Raw genomic sequence first — 10,578 nt, forward strand, 5'->3', positions numbered from 1 at the left:
ATGTATATGTGTATATATAACATGTATATGTGTATATATAACATGTATATGTGTATATATAACATGTATATGTGTATATATAACATGTATATGTGTATATATAACATGTATATGTGTATATATAACATGTATATGTGTATATATAACATGTATATGTGTATATATAACATGTATGTGTATATAACATGTATATGTGTATATATAACATGTATGTGTATATAACATGTATATGTGTATGTGTATATATAACATGTATATGTGTTTATATAACATGTATATGTGTATATATAACATGTATATGTGTATATATAACATGTATAGTATATATAACATGTATATGTATATATAACATGTATATGTATATATAACATGTATGTGTATATATAACATGTATGTGTGTATATATAACATGTATATGTGTATATATAACATGTATGTGTATATATAACATGTATGTGTATATATAACATGTATATGTATATATAACATGTATATGTATATATAACATGTATATGTATATATAACATGTATATGTATATATAACATGTATATGTATATATAACATGTATATGTGTATTATATAACATGTATGTGTGTATATATAACATATATGTGTGTATATATAACATGTATATGTGTATATATAACATGTATATGTGTATATATAACATGTATATGTGTATATATAACATGTATATGTGTATATATAACATGTATATGTGTATATATAACATGTATATGTGTATATATAACATGTATGTGTGTATATATAACATGTATGTGTGTATATATAACATGTATGTGTGTATATATAACATGTATGTGTGTATATATAACATGTATATGTGTATATATAACATGTATATGTGTATATATAACATGTATATGTGTATATATAACATGTATATGTGTATATATAACATGTATATGTGTATATATAACATGTATGTGTATATAACATGTATATGTGTATATATAACATGTATGTGTATATAACATGTATATGTGTATATATAACATGTATGTGTATATAACATGTATATGTGTATGTGTATATATAACATGTATATGTGTTTATATAACATGTATATGTGTATATATAACATGTATGTGTATATAACATGTATATGTGTATGTGTATATATAACATGTATATGTGTTTATATAACATGTATATGTGTATATATAACATGTATATGTGTATATATAACATGTATATGTGTATATATAACATGTATATGTGTATATATAACATGTATATGTGTATATATAACATGTATATGTGTATATATAACATGTATATGTGTATATATAACATGTATATGTGTATATAACATGTATATGTGTATATAACATGTATATGTGTATATAACATGTATATGTGTATATATAACATGTATATGTGTATATATAACATGTATATGTGTATATATAACATGTATATGTGTATATATAACATGTATATGTGTATATATAACATGTATATGTGTATATATAACATGTATATGTGTATATAACATGTATATGTGTATATAACATGTATATGTGTATATAACATGTATATGTGTATATATAACATGTATATGTGTATATATAACATGTATATGTGTATATATAACATGTATATGTGTATATATAACATGTATATGTGTATATATAACATGTATATGTGTATATATAACATGTATATGTGTATATATAACATGTATATGTGTATATATAACATGTATATGTGTATATATAACATGTATGTGTATATAACATGTATATGTGTATATATAACATGTATGTGTATATAACATGTATATGTGTATGTGTATATATAACATGTATATGTGTTTATATAACATGTATATGTGTATATATAACATGTATAGTATATATAACATGTATATGTATATATAACATGTATATGTATATATAACATGTATATGTATATATAACATGTATGTGTATATATAACATGTATATGTGTATATATAACATGTATATGTGTATATATAACATGTATGTGTATATATAACATGTATATGTGTATATATAACATGTATATGTGTATATATAACATGTATATGTGTATATATAACATGTATATGTGTATATATAACATGTATATGTGTATATATAACATGTATGTGTGTATATATAACATGTATGTGTGTATATATAACATGTATATGTGTATATATAACATGTATATGTGTATATATAACATGTATATGTGTATATATAACATGTATATGTGTATATAACATGTATATGTGTATATATAACATGTATATGTGTATATATAACATGTATATGTGTATATATAACATGTATATGTATATATAACATGTATATGTGTATATATAACATGTATATGTGTATATATAACATGTATATGTGTATATATAACATGTATATGTGTATATATAACATGTATATGTGTATATATAACATGTATATGTGTATATAACATGTATATGTGTATATAACATGTATATGTGTATATAACATGTATATGTATATATAACATGTATATGTATATATAACATGTATATGTATATATAACATGTATATGTATATATAACATGTATATGTATATATAACATGTATATGTATATATAACATGTATATGTATATATAACATGTATATGTATATATAACATGTATATGTATATATAACATGTATATGTACATATAACATGTATATGTATATATAACATGTATATGTATATATAACATGTATATGTATATATAACATGTATATGTATATATAACATGTATATGTATATATAACATGTATATGTATATATAACATGTATATGTACATATAACATGCACATGTATATGTATATATAACATGTATATGTATATATAACATGTATATGTATATATAACATGTATATGTATATATAACATGTATATGTATATATAACATGTATATGTATATATAACATGTATATGTATATATAACATGTATATGTATATATAACATGTATATGTATATATAACATGTATATGTATATATAACATGTATATGTATATATAACATGTATATGTATATATAACATGTATATGTATATATAACATGTATATGTATATATAACATGTATATGTATATATAACATGTATATGTATATATAACATGTATATGTATATATAACATGTATATGTATATATAACATGTATATGTGTATATAACATGTATATGTATATATAACATGTATATGTGTATATAACATGTATATGTGTATATAACATGTATATGTGTATATAACATGTATATGTGTATATATAACATGTATGTGTATATATAACATGTATGTGTATATATAACATGTATGTGTATATATAACATGTATGTGTATATATAACATGTATGTGTATATATAACATGTATGTGTATATATAACATGTATATGTGTATATATAACATGTATATGTGTATATATAACATGTATGTGTATATATAACATGTATAGTGTATATATAACATGTATAGTGTATATATAACATGTATATGTGTATATATAACATGTATATGTGTATATATAACATGTATATGTGTATATATAACATGTATATGTGTATATATAACATGTATATGTATATATAACATGTATATGTATATATAACATGTATATGTATATATAACATGTATATGTATATATAACATGTATATGTATATATAACATTATGTATATATAACATTATGTATATATAACATGTATATGTATATATAACATGTATATAACATGTATATAACATGTATATAACATGTATATAACATGTATATAACATGTATATAACATGTATATAACATGTATATAACATGTATATAACATGTATATAACATGTATATAACATGTATATAACATGTATATAACATGTATATAACATGTATATAACATGTATATAACATGTATATAACATGTATATAACATGTATATAACATGTATATAACATGTATATAACATGTATATAACATGTATATAACATGTATATAACATGTATATAACATGTATATAACATGTATATATCATGTATATAACATGTATATAACATGTATATATCATGTATATATCATGTATATATCATGTATATAACATGTATATAACATGTATATAACATGTATATATCATGTATATAACATGTATATAACATGTATATAACATGTATATAACATGTATATAACATGTATATATCATGTATATAACATGTATATATCATGTATATAACATGTATATATCATGTATATATCATGTATATATCATGTATATATCATGTATATATCATGTATATATCATGTATATATCATGTATATATCATGTATATATCATGTATATATCATGTATATATCATGTATATATCATGTATATATCATGTATATATCATGTATATATCATGTATATATCATGTATATATCATGTATATATCATGTATATATCATGTAAATATCATGTAAATATCATGTAAATATCATGTATATATCATGTATATATCATGTATATATCATGTATATATCATGTATATATCATGTATATATCATGTATATATCATGTATATATCATGTAAATATCATGTAAATATCATGTATATATCATGTATATATCATGTATATATCATGTATATATCATGTATATATCATGTATATATCATGTATATATCATGTATATATCATGTATATATCATGTATATATCATGTATATATCATGTATATATCATGTATATATCATGTATATATCATGTATATATCATGTATATATCATGTATATATCATGTATATATCATGTATATATCATGTATATATCATGTATATATCATGTATATATCATGTATATATCATGTATATATCATGTATATATCATGTATATATCATGTATATATCATGTATATATCATGTATATATCATGTATATATCATGTATATATCATGTATATATCATGTATATATCATGTATATATCATGTATATATCATGTATATATCATGTATATATCATGTATGTATCATGTATATATCATGTATGTATCATGTATATATCATGTATATATCATGTATATATCATGTATATATCATGTATATATCATGTATATATCATGTATATATCATGTATATATCATGTATATATCATGTATATATCATGTATATATCATGTATATATCATGTATATATCATGTATATATCATGTATATATCATGTATATATCATGTATATATCATGTATATATCATGTATATATCATGTATATATCATGTATATATCATGTATATATCATGTATATATCATGTATATATCATGTATATATCATGTATATATCATGTATATATCATGTATATATCATGTATATATCATGTATATATCATGTATATATCATGTATATATCATGTATATATCATGTATATATCATGTATATATCATGTATATATCATGTATATATCATGTATATATCATGTATATATCATGTATATATCATGTATATATCATGTATATATCATGTATATATCATGTATATATCATGTATATATCATGTATATATCATGTATATATCATGTATATATCATGTATATATCATGTATATATCATGTATATATCATGTATATATCATGTATATATCATGTATATATCATGTATATATCATGTATATATCATGTATATATCATGTATATATCATGTATATATCATGTATATATCATGTATATATCATGTATATATCATGTATATATCATGTATATATCATGTATATATCATGTATATATCATGTATATATCATGTATATATCATGTATATATCATGTATATATCATGTATATATCATGTATATATCATGTATATATCATGTATATATCATGTATATATCATGTATATATCATGTATATATCATGTATATATCATGTATATATCATGTATATATCATGTATATATCATGTATATATCATGTATATATCATGTATATATCATGTATATATCATGTATATATCATGTATATATCATGTATATATCATGTATATATCATGTATATATCATGTATATATCATGTATATATCATGTATATATCATGTATATATCATGTATATATCATGTATATATCATGTATATATCATGTATATATCATGTATATATCATGTATATATCATGTATATATCATGTATATATCATGTATATATCATGTATATATCATGTATATATCATGTATATATCATGTATATATCATGTATATATCATGTATATATCATGTATATATCATGTATATATCATGTATATATCATGTATATATCATGTATATATCATGTATATATCATGTATATATCATGTATATATCATGTATATATCATGTATATATCATGTATATATCATGTATATATCATGTATATATCATGTATATATCATGTATATATCATGTATATATCATGTATATATCATGTATATATCATGTATATATCATGTATATATCATGTATATATCATGTATATATCATGTATATATCATGTATATATCATGTATATATCATGTATATATCATGTATATATCATGTATATATCATGTATATATCATGTATATATCATGTATATATCATGTATATATCATGTATATATCATGTATATATCATGTATATATCATGTATATATCATGTATATATCATGTATATATCATGTATATATCATGTATATATCATGTATATATCATGTATATATCATGTATATATCATGTATATATCATGTATATATCATGTATATATCATGTATATATCATGTATATATCATGTATATATCATGTATATATCATGTATATATCATGTATATATCATGTATATATCATGTATATATCATGTATATATCATGTATATATCATGTATATATCATGTATATATCATGTATATATCATGTATATATCATGTATATATCATGTATATATCATGTATATATCATGTATATATCATGTATATATCATGTATATATCATGTATATATCATGTATATATCATGTATATATCATGTATATATCATGTATATATCATGTATATATCATGTATATATCATGTATATATCATGTATATATCATGTATATATCATGTATATATCATGTATATATCATGTATATATCATGTATATATCATGTATATATCATGTATATATCATGTATATATCATGTATATATCATGTATATATCATGTATATATCATGTATATATCATGTATATATCATGTATATATCATGTATATATCATGTATATATCATGTATATATCATGTATATATCATGTATATATCATGTATATATCATGTATATATCATGTATATATCATGTATATATCATGTATATATCATGTATATATCATGTATATATCATGTATATATCATGTATATATCATGTATATATCATGTATATATCATGTATATATCATGTATATATCATGTATATATCATGTATATATCATGTATATATCATGTATATATCATGTATATATCATGTATATATCATGTATATATCATGTATATATCATGTATATATCATGTATATATCATGTATATATCATGTATATATCATGTATATATCATGTATATATCATGTATATATCATGTATATATCATGTATATATCATGTATATATCATGTATATATCATGTATATATCATGTATATATCATGTATATATCATGTATATATCATGTATATATCATGTATATATCATGTATATATCATGTATATATCATGTATATATCATGTATATATCATGTATATATCATGTATATATCATGTATATATCATGTATATATCATGTATATATCATGTATATATCATGTATATATCATGTACAAAACATTATTATGCTTTTAAAGGAAAACAGTCTTCCTCTGGCTTTAGGGCCCAGCAACTCTTGGTGCAAACCCAAGTAAAAGCTGCTTCTGTAGCTTAATCCCAAAGCATTGGTCTTGTAAACCAAAGACTGAAGAGTAAATTCCTCCTGAAGCTCAAGATAGAGAGAATCTAACTCCCATAGCTAACCCCCAAAGCTAGCATTCTATTTAAATTATATCTTGTCTAAATAGCTTAAATAAAGCATAGCACTGAAAATGCTAAGATGGATCTTAAAAAATCCTTTAGACACAAAGGTTTGGTCCTAGCCTTGAAATCAGTTTTTACTTAATATATACATGCAAGTCTCCACACCCCTGTGAAAACGCCCTTAAATCCCCACTAGGGATAAGGAGCTGGTATCAGGCACAAACACACCCAAGACACCTAGCTATGCCACACCCACAAGGGCTCTCAGCAGTAATTAACATTGAGTATGAGCGAAAGCTTGACTCAGTCAAAGTAAAAAGAGCCGGCAAATCTGGTGCCAGCCGCCGCGGTTACACCACGTGGCTCAAATTGATTATTATCGGCGTAAAGCGTGATTAAAGTTTTAACAAATTAAAATTAAATTAAGATTAAGCTGTAACACGCTTGTTATTAAGAAATCCAAAACGAAAGTTATTTTAATTAACATAACTTGATCCCACGACAGCTAAGAAACAAACTAGGATTAGATACCCTACTATGCTTAGCCGTAAACTTTTAACTACACCACAAATCGCCCGGGAACTACGAGCAAAGCTTAAAACCCAAAGGACTTGACGGTACCCCATATCCACCTAGAGGAGCCTGTCCTACAACCGATAACCCCCGATTAACCTCACCATTTTTAGTTATTCAGCCTGTATACCTCCGTCGTCAGCTTACCCCGTGAGCGAAATATAGTGAGCTTAATGTCTTTACACCAATACGTCAGGTCAAGGTGCAGCAAATAAAATGGGAAGAGATGGGCTACACTTTCTAACATAGAAAATACGAAAGACTACATATGAAACCTAGTCAGAAGGCGGATTTAGCAGTAAAAAGATAACAGAGAGTTCTTTTTAATCTGGCACTGGGGTGTGTACACACCGCCCGTCACCCTCTTCTCAGCTAAACTATAGTTTTTAACAACTCTTACGCCACATAGAAGAGGTAAGTCGTAACATGGTAAGTATACCGGAAGGTGTGCTTGGAAACGAAGTGTAACTTAATGAAAGTATCCCGCTTACACCGAGAAATTATTTGTGAAAATCAAATCACCTCGAGCTAAAAATCTAGCCACACCCAATCAAATGACACTTAAAAATTACGTTTATTTAATTAAAACATTTTAACAGTTTAGTAAAGGCGATTGAAAAATTCTTATGAGCTATATATAAAGTACCGCAAGGGAATAATGAAATAAAAATGAAATAGCTATTAAGCACAATAAAGTAAAGACTAACTCTTGTACCTTTTGCATCATGGTTTAACAAGTCTAATCAAGCAAAAAGATCTTAAGTTTGACCCCCCGAAACTAAGTGAGCTACTTCAAGGCAGCCCAAAGAGCAAACCCGTCTCTGTCGCAAAAGAGTGGGAAGACCTTCAAGTAGAGGTGATAGACCTAACGAACTTAGTGATAGCTGGTTGCTCAGGAAAAGGATTTTAGTCCCGCCTAAAAGTTTATTGTTACCTAAAAACTCAATATTAACTTTAGAGTAATTCAAATAAGGTACAGCCTATTTGAAACAGGATACAACCTTCACTAATGGGTAATTAAAATAATTTAACAACCAAGTAGGCCTAAAAGCAGCCACCTTTTTAATAGCGTCAAAGCTTAATTGTTTTATTATTAAATTTCTTCATCAAATATTAACCCTTTAATAGTACTGAGCACTTCTATATTTTTATAGAATTTTTTATGTTAAAACTAGTAACAAGAACAAGACCTTCTCTAACAATGCATATGTAAATCAGAAAGGACACACCACTGCTAATTAACATGCCTGAGTATAAAGTAGTAACCCAACAAGAAAATTCAACTAAATCTCATGTTAACCTAACACAAGAGCATTACAAGAAAGATTAAAAGAAAAAGAAGGAACTCGGCAAATATTAACCCCGCCTGTTTACCAAAAACATCGCCTCTTGACTAACATAAGAGGTCCAGCCTGCCCAGTGATATAATTCAACGGCCGCGGTATCCTAACCGTGCGAAGGTAGCGTAATCACTTGCCCTTTAAATAAGGGCTAGTATGAATGGCATCACGAAGGTTATACTGTCTCCTTTCTCTAATCAGTGAAACTAATCTCCCCGTGAAGAAGCGGGGATGAACTTATAAGACGAGAAGACCCTATGGAGCTTTAAACAAATAACAATTGCTATAAATATCCAAATTTCAGAATTATAAAATTTATTTTTAGCAATTTGATTACTAGTTTTAGGTTGGGGTGACCGCGGAGTAAAAATTAACCTCCACATTGAAAGAAATACTTTCTAAACAAAAAACTACAACTTTATGTATCAATAAATTGACATCAATTGACCCAATATTTTTGATCAACGAACCAAGTTACCCTAGGGATAACAGCGCAATCTACTTCAAGAGCCCATATCGACAAGTAGGTTTACGACCTCGATGTTGGATCAGGGTACCCCAGTGGTGCAGCCGCTACTAACGGTTCGTTTGTTCAACGATTAAAACCCTACGTGATCTGAGTTCAGACCGGAGAAATCCAGGTCAGTTTCTATCTATAAAGAGTTTATTCTAGTACGAAAGG

The 10,578-nt window shown here is 23.7% G+C and overlaps 1 non-coding gene across 1 annotated transcript; it reads left to right on the plus strand.

Moving 5' to 3' along the window:
* The first annotated feature begins 8,085 nt into the window (after nt 1–8,085).
* On the plus strand, nt 8,086–9,018 carry LOC142716074 (18S ribosomal RNA). The gene has a single exon (XR_012871374.1). It is a non-coding gene; the product is annotated as an 18S ribosomal RNA (ribosomal RNA).
* The last annotated feature ends 1,560 nt before the right edge of the window (nt 9,019–10,578 follow it).

This window comes from Rhinoderma darwinii, unplaced genomic scaffold (genome assembly GCF_050947455.1).
Source record: "Rhinoderma darwinii isolate aRhiDar2 unplaced genomic scaffold, aRhiDar2.hap1 Scaffold_4461, whole genome shotgun sequence".
In the NCBI taxonomy this organism is placed as follows: Eukaryota; Metazoa; Chordata; class Amphibia; order Anura; family Rhinodermatidae; genus Rhinoderma; species Rhinoderma darwinii.